This window comes from Panthera pardus, unplaced genomic scaffold (assembly GCF_024362965.1).
Source record: "Panthera pardus isolate Hobbes unplaced genomic scaffold, ASM2436296v1 HiC_scaffold_13, whole genome shotgun sequence".
Classification (NCBI taxonomy): domain Eukaryota; kingdom Metazoa; phylum Chordata; class Mammalia; order Carnivora; family Felidae; genus Panthera; species Panthera pardus.
Window position 1 is genome coordinate 1454202 of NW_026526688.1, and position 12790 is coordinate 1466991.

The 12790-nt window shown below is 47.3% G+C and overlaps 1 protein-coding gene and 1 long non-coding RNA gene across 8 annotated transcripts in view; both read left to right on the top strand.

Moving 5' to 3' along the window:
- DLGAP2 (DLG associated protein 2) overlaps nucleotides 1-12790 on the top strand; it is a 786545-nt gene that overhangs the window by 342518 nt on the left and 431237 nt on the right. The gene's annotated exons all lie outside the window — the stretch shown is intronic.
- On the top strand, nucleotides 2842-4866 carry LOC128776471 (uncharacterized). Its single transcript, XR_008421520.1, has 2 exons — nucleotides 2842-3584; nucleotides 4444-4866. It is a non-coding gene; the product is annotated as an uncharacterized LOC128776471 (long non-coding RNA).

Genomic DNA, 12790 nt, shown 5'->3' on the forward strand with positions numbered 1-12790 from the left:
TCCCACTGGAAGCTTTTCCTCAGAAATGTGGAGATCCGCTAGAAGCAAGGGTCTGTTTCCCTGAGCCAGTGGGGATGACGGCTGGAGTGCGGGGCCCAGCACAGGCCACCGGAGCCCTGTGTTCCCCTGAGACACCTGCTCTCCCCACCTTCTAAGCCAGTGCCTTCCTCCTTAGTAAATCAGGGAAAACTACCCCGCCTGTTCTCCGCCACTGTTCCCTGCACACGATGTTAGGAGAGTGAAAGCACAGACACAGGCACCTGAAAGGCTAGGAAGTTTCTGTAAGAGGCTCTGACCCCCGTGGTGGAGCACAGTACCCTCAGTGGGTGTTTCTCGGGGATGGGCTGGACTGACCATGTCTCCAAACCTCCCGAGTTCCTGTTTTTAATCCATGGCTTCAGCACTGTGGTTCTTTCACTTCATATCATCACCAAGGTACTGTGTTTTTGCTTCAAGATTTGTCTCCCTAAAGCTGTAGGGGATGTGTACCTAGTTGTCAGAGCACTGCTGCCATAACCGAGCGCCACGCACTGGGGGACCACAGGCTGGGGGGACCACACACTGGGGGACCACAGGTTGGGGGGACCATGCACTGGGGGACCACAGGCTGGGGGGATCATGCACTGGGGGACCACAGGCTGGGGGGACCACACACTGGGGGACCACAGGTTGGGGGGACCATGCACTGGGGGACCACAGGCTGGGGGGATCATGCACTGGGGGACCACAGGCTGGGGGGATCATGCACTGGGGGCCCACGGGCTAGGAGAACCATGGGCTGGGGGACCACGGGCTGGGGGGGACCATGCACTGGGGGAACCACGGGCTGGGGGGGACCATGCACTGGGGGACCACGGGTTGGGGGAACCACGCGCTGGGGGAACCACGGGCTGGGGGTCCATGAGCTGGGAGACCATGCGTTGGGGGACCACACGCTGGGTGGGGACCTTGGGTTAGGGGACCACAGCCGGGGGACCACATGCTGGGGCGGCGTATAAACCACTGATCTCTGTTTCTCACAGTTCTGGAGGCTAGGAGCCCAGGATCCAGGTGCCAGTGATCTGGGGTCTGGTGAGGGGCTCCTCCTGGTTTGCAGACGGTGTCTTCTCCCTGCATCCTTATGTGGAAGAGGGGCTGGGGGGTCTTCTGTAAGGACACTAATCCCATTGTGGGGGCTCTACTGTCATGACGTCATCACTCCAAAGCCTCCGCCCTGACACCATCACTTGGGTGGAGGCTTAACATATGAATTTGGGGGGACGCAGACATCCAGTGTGTGGCGTCTGTGATTACGGGATTAGAAAAGGAAGTAAGTATGCAGTCGACTTCAGCGAAAGTCCTGGTGACGTGTGAGTGTTGCTGAGAGTCCCTGGGGTCTCAGATCATAGCGCCTGCAGCGGGACGGGAACTCCGGGCGCTTGCTCTCCCTCACCAGCGCCTTCCCACCACTGTGCCATGGGTGTGGCCTCATGGGCACACTGCGTGCCTGTGTCTCCTCAGGCACACTGTCTGCGGCCCTGCCTCTCACCATCCCGCAGCCCCCGGGACTCCCGTGTGGCCTCTCTGGACCCGCCAGCGAGAGCGCCGTGGCGGAGCTGTGTGCACATCCAGCTTTGTTCCAGTTCCCGGCTCGGCGACTAGGGCCTGCAAAGGGCAGGAAAACGTCCTTCTTTCCCCTACCCTCTGTCTGAGAGGGGCAAATTAGGTGGACAAAGGACAGATTGGCGAGAAAAACACAGAGGCGTTTATTAACACGCGCGTTGCTCACACGCGGGATCATGCGAGCTTGAGGATGCACAGGGCGGGTGGGGATCCGGCTCGAGCCGCATCTGAACAAACACCAGTGTTTTGTACAGAAGTGACAACACACAGAAAGAGGACCTTGGGTGTCCGGGGTCACAAACGGTGGGAAGGCAAGTACACACAGACGTGGTGGGGGATGAGGGCCACGCTCAGCAGAGTGCGTTCTGTGGATTCCGTCGGTGCTACTTCCTCTCCGGCCGAGAAGGGTCTGCGGCATCCCCCATGATTGACTTCTTCCTGGTACTTCCCGTCTCCCTTCAGCTCGAAATAGTCCTTACACTGAAGTGGTCTACCTCGGAGGGCCCACTCCAGTGCCGTACGGAGACCCGAGCAGATGAGGAGACACAAGGGTATCAGGCAGAATTCCCGAGGACCTAGCACTGGGGCAGTATTCTCGTGCAGGCATTTTGTGGAGCCGTTATTAGCATCGCCAGCATTCACGCTTTTTCCTAGACACCCAGAACAGGAGCAATTATATCAAGCAAATTAACGAAGGAGGTCACGGAAGAGTAAAGATGAGGCAAAAAGAGAAAAGGGGAGATTATTTCCAGCGGGGCGCATTTTTGCGGCCATGTGCCGGGAAGGCGTTTATGAAGGTAATGAATATAAACTTACACCCTCCGAAAACAGATAGAAAGTGCAGTGGAGCATTCGAGTGGATGATTAAAGAGAAAAACAAATCAGGAGGTAAAATTACTGTGTATGGGGCCAGAGAGGCTCTGCGGTGAGGTCTGGTGGAATTGTGTTTCAGAGGACGCTGTAAGGAAACGCAGACGCTATTAAGGCTATAAAGATCGATAAAGATTACAGTGAACCTTCACGAGACAGTTTTTTCTCCACTTCCAAGCACTTCTTCCGAGTCTGTGTACTCCTTGGGCCAGATGTTGTATTTCACATCCATCACAGTACAGGGTCTTTGCCCTGTCTTTATCCCTGTGGCCAGCTTCAGACGTTATAGAATAATAGACCCTTTTCCTATGAGTGTCTCTTTCCCACACAGATACAGTAAAATTAGGTCCAAATAGTTTTATTTCCACGGCTTCCAATTTTCTTTCCTTTCTGTTGTAAATACAGACGTCATCTGAAGGTCTTTTGTTGTCAAGGAATGATTTGAAATTCCGCACCGTGTCTCTCTTGGACACGCCGTTCATGTGATTTCCCAGCATTTCCGTCGCTGTCCCAGAGAAGGGTGGGGCGTTCCAGCTCAGATGTCTGCAGACTGTGTTAGGAAAGCATTTCTGTGACAGCTCACAGGTGGTCTGTTTTGAACAAATGTAGCTTTTTCTCTTTTTCTACCTTACATTTCTATTTGTCTCTACTCTCAAGTAAATGTTCCAGTAAAAGGGCCAACGGAAGAATTCAAACATCCAGATTATGGACGTAGAAATTTTGATAAAGTGAACGCAGCCATGTATGCACAGTGTGAACCATAAGATAGAACTTTATCAGCACCCCCCGGTCACCGTCCCCAAGAGTAGCCACTTGTAGTTCGTCTCCTGTCAGTTTAGTGTTCCCAGCCTCGGGGGACCTCAGGCACAGACTTGGGCACAGCTGTTTGCTTCTGCTGTTTGCCGTGTGAGCCTCCTTGTGTCGAGATCCTACACAGCTTGTTCGTGTCCTTGTAGGCGTGTGGCTGCACTGGTCCTTGTCACCCACTGTGAGGTCACTGGATGCCTTTTCCTTTCCTCCTCTCCTTATACCTTCTCCTTATCCTCTGCCTGTTTTCCTGGTTTGGGACTCTGGCAAACAGCACTGCTGGGCCTATCACCTGCATGTTTCCAGTGAGTCCAATGCGTTCTGCGGTGGGTGGGGGTGGGGCCGCAGCGTCCTCACGTCCAGCCCCGAGGCGTCCCACCGGCAGGCTTCACACTCACGGGGTCAGTGTGCACTCCTGCACACAGAGGGTGGAGTCCCTGCCCACCCCTTCACCAGTGCCTGATGTTAACCTTGCCGTTCAGGCCACTCCAGGTGGCCTCAAATGGCACCTCACTGTGCCTGCAAGATGGGTTTCCCTGACGATCAGTCACATCGGGTTCCTCTTTCTGTCGTTATTGGCCATCAGGACAGCCTCTTTTAGGAAATGCCTGCAAATCTCCTGCCATTTTTTTTTTTAATTAGAGAGAGAGAGAGAGAGAGAGAGAGAGAGAGAGAGAGAAAATATATCCCAAACAAGCTCAATACTCATTGCAGAGCCTGATGCAAGGGCTTGATCCCATGACCCTGGGATCATGACCTGAGCTGAAATCCAAAGTCAGATGCTCAACCAACTGAGCCCCCTCCTGCCATTTTTATTATAGGTTCTCTGATTTTTTCTAAACTAGTCTAGAAAGGAGACCTTTTAAAGGACACGTTTTTCGCGTATCTTCTCCTACTCTGTGGGGTTTGTTCTAACAGCATCTTTGATGGTCTGGATTCTTCAGTGCAATGTAGCCCCAGCGCATTACTGTTGTGTTCTGGAAACTTACTGTTTACCTTTATATCTAGATTTGTGATATACCTGGGGCTCTGGTGTGTGTGTGTGTGTGCTTGTGTGTGCGTGCACACGGGAGTGAGGTCAGGGTCTAGATTTGTTCCTTTTCCAGAAGGATGTCCAAACGATCCGTGTCAGGGAGGGAAGTATATTTTCTCTGCCCATATCAGGCTCTCCGGCTGGGGCCCTCCAATACCGCATGGACGGAAGACAGATCAGGAAGAGCAGCGCAAACAGGAGTCAGTAACCATGTGTGTCAATCACGCACACAGGGGCACAGAGAAAACTCCGAGGAGTGGGGGGAACCCGGCTCAAGCTGGCTCTGAACAGGTAGCACTGAATTTGTACAGAGGTGACCAGACAAAAGAAAAGGACTTTGAGTGTCCAGGGGGGCAAATTGTGGGAGAGCCAGAGTGAGCACAGCCCATTATGTGGACGCCTTTCCATTCGCCGCTCTGCATTTCCATGTGAGATTTAGTTTACAAAGAATAATTCACGGGGATTGGATTGGCAGTTTCTCAAAGATACAGATTAAACGGAATTTTCCAATTGTTTATTGCTGTTACAGAACAATAAAATTTTCATTAACCTTGTTTCTAGTAACATTGCTATATTCACTTATTAATTTATTCTAATTTATTTGTTCTGGAGATATTTTAGACCTTGTACATCCAAAGTAAGTTGGTTGCAGATGCCAGTTTTATTTTTTTCCAGGTGTTTTGTTCATTTTTTTAGCTTTATTGTACCAGTGGGACCTCCAGGGTCATGTTAAATAGATGTGGTGACACTGGGCATCCAAGTCGTATTCCTAAATTCAGTTAGGGGTGGAGAACTTCCAGTATTTCTTTATTAAACATGATGTTCTCTGTAGGGTGTGTATGTACCTTTTGTCAGGTGAAGAAAACTTCTTTCTAGTTCTGGTGTGTTTAAAGTCGGTATCATAAATCTAATTTTATCTATTTTATTTATCATGAAGATTATATCATTTTTATTTTTTGTTCTGGGTTTTTTGTTTTGTTTTGTTTTTGAGAGAGAGAGAGAAGGAGGGAGGGAGGGAGGGAGAAAGAGAAAGAGAGAGAGAGAGAGAGAGGGAACACGAACAGGGAGGAGCAGAGAGGTAGAGTAAGCAGAGCCTTGCATAGAGCCAAGCAGGCTCAGTGTGGGTCTCAGACTCACGAACTGTGAGATCATGACCTGAGCTGAAGACAAGAGTCAGATGCTTAACTAACTGAGCCCCAAGACACCCCAATTTATTCTTTAATATGGTATTAAATTGATTGATTTTTGAATGATAAATGAAATTTGCATTCCTGAAATAAATACAATATTTTGTGGTGTTTTTATATCCTTTGAAATACTGCATAATAATTGGTAATATTTTGTTTACTACTTTTTTTTTTATTTTTTATTTTTTAACGTTTATTTATTTTTGAGACAGAGAGAGACACAGCATGAACGGGGGAGGGGCAGAGAGAGAGGGAGACACAGAATCGGAAGCAGGCTCCAGGCTCCGAGCCATCAGCCCAGAGCCCGACGCGGGGCTCGAACTCACGGACCGCGAGATCATGACCTGAGCCGAAGTCGGACGCTTAACCGACGGCGCCACCCAGGCGCCCCTTTGTTTACTACTTTTGCGTGCTAAAGTTTACGACGCATTTGTCTGTTCATGACACAACTGCCTGATTTCATTTTTTAACCCCCTTGTTTGGAATGAATGTTAGTCTGACCTCCAAACACAAACTCGCAGGAGTATTTATTCTCTAAAACATTGGAAATATTTCTGGAGAAGCCATCTGCTCCAGGTGATCCTTTTAGGTGAAGGATTTTAATTCCAGATCTAATTTCCTTACTGGACACAGAGTTGTTGAAATTTTTTATTTCTTCTTATGGCAGTTACTGTAAGTTGTGTTTTCCAAGGAATTTTTCCAATTCAGTGAATTTACAGATTGGGACATACAGTTGCTCTCATTGGCCTAGAACTGTTTAATGCCTGGGCAGTCTGGGGCGGATTTTCTTCTCCTTTTCTGGTATCATCGTTGAAAAAGCCCTCTTTTGTTTCATTCCCGATTAAACCTAACAGAGCTTTATGAATTGTATTAGCCTTTAAACAATAACGATTCTTTGACTTGGTTGAATTTTCGTGACACTGTTTTTCTCTGTTTAACTTCTGCCCTTATCTCCATTACTTTCCTTTTGGTTTCCGTCTGCTAGGCTAACGTCCTGTGGTGTTGCGAGAAGCCATTGGTGCCTGGCCTTCTGTCCCTGGTGCAGCTCGCCCTGGAGGCATGGACGCTTCTGGCGCTCAGTCTCGCTGTGTCCCCTGAGTTTCGATGTGTAGACTTCCCCAGACTTCTACTCAAAATGTTTTCTAATTTCCACTTGACTCTTTCTTTAGCGAGGAAGTTTTAGAAGCGTACTACCTCCTTCTGCCTCATTGTCCGTTTACTGTTAGCTCTTTTATAACCGAGTTCACATTCAGCTGCTCCGTAGTTGGAGAGCGTCTTCTGAGTCCTCAGTCGCAGAGGTTTGCTGGGGTTTGACTTCAGGTTCAGCATGTACAGACAGTTCTGGCAATTGTTCTGCACAGTCCCTTACAAGTGGAGTTATTTAATCCTTGGATTCAGGGCTCTGCAACTGTCAGCAGCTCCAGATTATTAATCCCCTTGTTCCGATGTGTCGGTTGAATCCTTACGGTGTTTTTCATTTAATCTGTGAACTTAATCTGTCAAATTTACCTAGATGTATTTCTTTTTCTCTCTTCTACCAGCTTGTCCTTCTTATATTTTGAAGTCCTGTAGTGAGACATACAAGTTCTGACTGCTCTATCTTCTTGTGGATTCACCCTTTTATCATTACAAGATACCCTTCTTATCTCTGCCCGTGATTTTGGCTTTAAAATCTACTTTGATGTTAGTATGTATCCGCTTTCTTGGGGTTAGTATTTGCAGAGGGTATCTCCTTCCGTCGTTTCCATCTGTTCTTATATTTAAGTCATTCTCTCTGCACACATGCTGGTTTTTATCTTCACCTGGTCTGACCACTTACATTAAATCCAGGTCCTGGTTTGCTCAGATTTCAATCTGCCATCTGGGGATTCATACTCTGCACTACCCATTTTATATCGTTTCCCCTCCTTTTTTTCTGTTAATCGAGATTTGGTTTTTTTGTGGCATCTCTTTCCTCTCTTGACTTGTAATTGGCACGTCCCACGGCTGCACCTTTGGTGGCGTTCCCGGGAGTTGCCAGAGTCATCTTTAAATTATCAGAAACTATTAGGGACGTCTGGGTGGCTCAGTTGGTTAAGTGCCTGACTTCAGCTCAGGTCATGATCTCACGGTTTGTGAGTTCGAGCCCCACGTTGGGCTCTGTGCTGACAACTCAGAGCCCAGCACCTGCTTCCGATTCTATGTCTCCCACTCTCTCTGACACTCCCCCACTCACTCTCTGTCTGTCTCTTCCTCTCTCTCTCTCTGCCCCTCCTCTGCTTGCTCTCTCTCTGTCTCAAAATAAATAAACATTAAAAATTTTATTAAAAGAATGCCCTATTAGGAGTAAAATTACGGGGTCAAATGTCACAAACATTTTTTTTTAAATTTTTTTAACGTTTATTTATTTTTGAGACAGAGAGAGACAGAGCACGAACGGGGGAGGGTCAGAGAGAGGGAGACACAGAATCTGAAACAGGCTCCAGGCTCTGAGCTGTCAGCACAGAGCCCGACGCGGGGCTCGAACTCACGGACCGCGAGATCATGACCTGAGCCGAAGTCGGCCGCTCAACCGACTGAGCCACCCAGGCGCCCCATGTCACAAACATTTTTAAGACTCATGATCTATAAAGACAAATTACTTCTCTGATTATTTGAACACATGATGCTCCTGAGAAATTTTTGAGCACTTTTTCTACTGCCATCTCACTAGCTTTAAATTGTAGTTCATTTTTAAACTTTCCCAAATTAAAATGTGAGAATTGTATCTTGTTTTAATTTGCATCCCTTTGTTTCCTAGAGAGGCACATGCGTGTGCAAATATTTACTGGCTATTTATATTTCCTTTGTAAATTTTATTTGCAAACGTTTAACTGTTTTGTCATCACAGTGTTAGTGGGGTTTTTTTTTTTTACTGTTTTCTAACAGTTCTTTGTAAAATGTTGATATTAATATTTTCTATTGTTCAAAATATGTTTCAGTTGCCCTTGTGTCTTTTTATTGTGTAAATATTATTTTTAACGTATATGAATGGTGATATATTCCTAACCTATCCCCTGGAATGCACCATTTATTTCCTGAGCACTAAGAATGCAAAAGTAAATGAATCATCTCGCCTCAAAGAAACAATAAATGTTCAAATGGAATAAAATAGAGTCTCAGAAGCTGAATAAGAATGATTTCTATTGTATTCTATTACCTGGTTCTGGTGAAACAGGAAACCATGTCTTCTGTTTTTTTCCCTTGCGGGGAAGAAAATAATTTTATCTCTCCCCTTCTGAGTTCTTGGCCGAGATCCCTGTAATAAAAGACTGACAAAGGAGAGAAACACAGACGTTTATTAACATGCGCATTTCGTAGGCACACAGGACAGACCGTGAGTCATGTGACAAAGTCTGGGGTGGGTCCTGTGACAAGTGTCCATCCTCCCAGCTGGTTAGACTCCAGGGACGTGATTGGTTCCAAGTGCTTCCTTGGGGGAGGCAGTCTGTGTGCAAGCAGATGGGGGTTGTTCAGAGAAAGCCCCTCCAGGCACCTGCTGGTTCTCCAGCATCTTCAGCTCAAAATAATCAGTAGACCCAAGTGGCAACTTTTGGGGTGCTGTGTCCCAAACCCCTGCAGTCCTACTTTGGGGTGGCATCTTCTGCTACTTGCCCTTGACACCATTCTTTGAATGACATGTGAGATACACAGCAGTGAGCAAGGCCATGGTTGAGCACAAGAAGTGTTTGATGGATGTTGGACATCTTCCATCCAGGAAGGGTTTGCAGGAGGATGTGACCAGGAGGACAGGCAGATCTGAAGCTGAGAGGCAAAGAGATCCGTCACCCATCTCTCTATGTCTTTGTAAACTGAATGCTCACACAGCACCAACTTTCTCCCTGGTGAGGACATGAGTGGCTCCATCCAAAACCCGGCAGCCAGCCTCCATCACTGCTTGTCTCTTAGGGCCTGTGTGCCTGCGTGGGACGGCCGTCCTTCTCGCTCTGCTTTTGCTTCTGAGATGACAGCGTAAGTGAATTGGCATGTCTTTAAAGTATGGATGCATGCCCACTCAAACATTTTTCCTTGATAATATACTTGGCACTCACCAAAAACTCATGTCTTCTAAAGAAAGTTAAAAATGAAATTTACCTCCTTGACTCTCATTCTCAAACTTCTTTTTAGAAGATTTGATTTCAAGAGTATTGTGTTGGACAAGATGCTTCCTTTTTCTGCTCTGAGGCTGTCTTCCTCTTGTCCCCTCTGTGCCTGAGGGGCAGGGGCCCCTCTTGCTCAGGCTCCAGGGTCACGGGGACATTAGCCAGACTAGCTGGTGCCTCTCTGTCTCAGCAGACAGACATTGGTCCTAATGTAGAATGTGTTCAGATGATCACCATCTTCTTCAGAAGGAAAAATCAAGCCTCTGATTTGGCAGTGTCTAAAGCAGAACTTGTGTACCTCGGGCCTTTAAAGACGGTCAGGCCAGGCTTCTGGACAACACGCTGTCTGTCTCCTTTATGGCCATTGATTTAATTAGCAAAGAACATATTAGTTTACTCTCTCCGTGTGTAGAGCGGAAAGCCCGTCAGTTGTGTGATTATCACCAAACCCTCTTCCGCGACTAACTGAATCCACAGAGTCATTCTAGAAAAGTTGATACGTCTGGTTCCTGCAGAATTACTTAGCCTACACTTCATTTTCTTTTCTTTTTGCTCATGAGTGAAAGTATCAAACAATAGTAAGTGAAGGTCGCAAACTGAGATCTTTGATCTTAACTTTTCACAGGCATTTTGGAATGTGACTCTAATGAGAACCAATCCATCAAAATTAGGCTTTTCTTGTTTGCCAGACCATTACCATTATTTTAACATCATTAGCTCTGCTTAATAGCGCACATTTACAGTCGTAATTATTAAAAAACAGAGTAATGTTCTTCAGATCCATTTCAATGATAAAACTCCAGAGTGAGATCTTGATAAACACAAGGTTTAAAGATGTCAGTGGTATGAAATTATGTCCAACTGGTGAGAGACTGCATACATTTCTCTGTCTTCTCCCTGCACACGGCCAGCTCCATGTTACCAGCCATCCTGTCTTCTTGTGCTTTTCTTCTTTTGTTTTCTTTAAAAAAAATACCCTTTGGGGCGCCTGGGTGGCTCAGTCGGTTGAGCGTCCGACTTCAGCTCAGGTCACGATCTCGCAGTTCGTGAGTTTGAGCCCCGCGTTGGGCTCTGGGCTGATGGCTCAGAGCCTGGAGCCTGCTTCTGATTCTGTGTCTCCCTCTCTCTCTTTGCCCCTCCCCCATTCATGCTCTGTCTCTCTCTGTCTGAAAAATGAATAAACGTTAAAAAAAATTTAAAAAAATACCCTTTGAAAAGAGAGAAAGAAAGAAAAGAAGGAAAGAAATAAGCAAGAAGCAGAAAAAGGAAACCAGAAAGTTCAAATGTGCTTAGTTGAGTATTTTAGTCCATTTTCTTCTGATTAGTTTTCTTTGCCTTGTCTTGGAATCAGAGAAGTTCGTCATGTGGAGATAACTCATCGAACAGGTGAGTCACACCTGCTGTTTTGATCAGAACAGAGGAACGTGCAAAAAGATAATGTTCTGATAGATGTGTTTGGGGGCAAATATGTCCAGATGTCTTAGGCAGGTGTTGGTCAAGAGAAAATAGGGAAGTTGATAAGCCAGGTCCACGGTGAGAATTGTGTCTTTAAACCCAGGATTGCTCTCATTTGCTTTGTTGTCGTGCATTTTCTATGCTGATCGAATGACTTGGTAATTACCCTGCACATTGCTTTGATGCATTCAGTCCTTAAAGTGTCCAGACGCAGCCATCTGGTTTGATATCGTAGAGGTTTGCGGGGCACTCCTCACTGGAAGACACCTTGAACCTTATAAATGCACGTGGCTGCTGGATTCTCATAGATGGCGAATCTGTTTCTCTCTTCTGTGACTGCAATTTTCTTTCCTTTTTCAGTGCATAATAAGACATCATCCTTCAGAGTGGGGGGATCCAGAGTAGTTCACTTTTATCAATTGTTGCTATGATTTGGAAATATCCAGTTTAAAGCAAAGCCTTCTCTGAAATCCTACTGCTTCTGCTTCTTTGATATTTAAGTTTTGAGCCCCTGCTCTTGTGTGTAAGAAGATCAGCAGGAGTCAGACGGACTTGGACCATAGGGCAAAGGGATGTTGATCCCAGCAGGTGTGACGGAGCAGAATGTAGCGGCATCAGGGGGCACCAGGGACCTCTGCCCTCTGGGGCTCGGGGACACGATCACTGCCTGGCATTACAGCCGAGGAGGCACCGGTGGCTGGCGGCCAGTCTTCAGTCCTGGCTCTCGAGAGGTGTCCGCAGTAGAGCCACGTTTCATTAGCCTTTGTGTTACACTTGCGGGGCTTGAATCACAGCTGCCATTCTCCTCTATTTCGTTGTGACACCAGCGGGTCCTCCGCGGACATGAGCAGTGGTTTGCTTCACTTGCTGGGTCTGCCTGACTGCAGCTTGCTGTTCCGAAGTGTACACTTGATCGCTCTTCCAGATGCAGTCTTTCCCCGCTTCCTGTCGGCTTTCTTGCACTTGGCCATATTTCATGACGCTTCTTAAAGGTGGGTGCCCCCAGAGCGGCATGTGTCCCCCTCAGGAAGGCCGGGAACATCAGCATGTGAAATTCTGCTCGAGAACTTTTGCCTGGTTCCCTCTGATGTGATGCATGCAGAAAATGCCAGTGACGGGAGCAGGATGGTCGCAGTGCCAGGAGGAAGATAGGCACCGGTTCAGCGACAGATGCTTGGGTGGCGGTGAGAACGCGTGAATGGCATGGAGATCATAGGTAAAGAAGGCAGATGAAATCAGAATTTCCCCCTGTTGGTGCATAAAGCTGAACACACTCCAGCAGAAAGGCCAATAAGTGACATCAGAACTGGTCCTGTCTAATACAAGGACATATTTAGGATCACGTAGATATTTAGAATATTCAGCTTTTGCTGAAGGCAAGCCGGGTCAGTAGATGTCTGTCCAAAGAGAAGCTGGTCCTGCTCTCCCTCTGCCTCCGACACGTAAACAGAGGTCATCAAAGCTGTACTTGGGCACGCCCTACCTTTACATGGGCCCAATTACTCTGCGTTTATGACACTTAAGAATGGATTTGTTCAAAGGGCGCCAATATGCCACCTGGTTTTGGATCGCCCCTAGTGTGAATGCTTCCCCTTCGGGTCAGGGTTGGCCACCTTTGATAGAGCTGAATCACGTCAAGGTGGGGTGAGTGTGCAAGGCAGCCCCAGGTACGCAGACGCATTTCCACCCGTGGGGGGTTCTCTGCCTCCATGGAA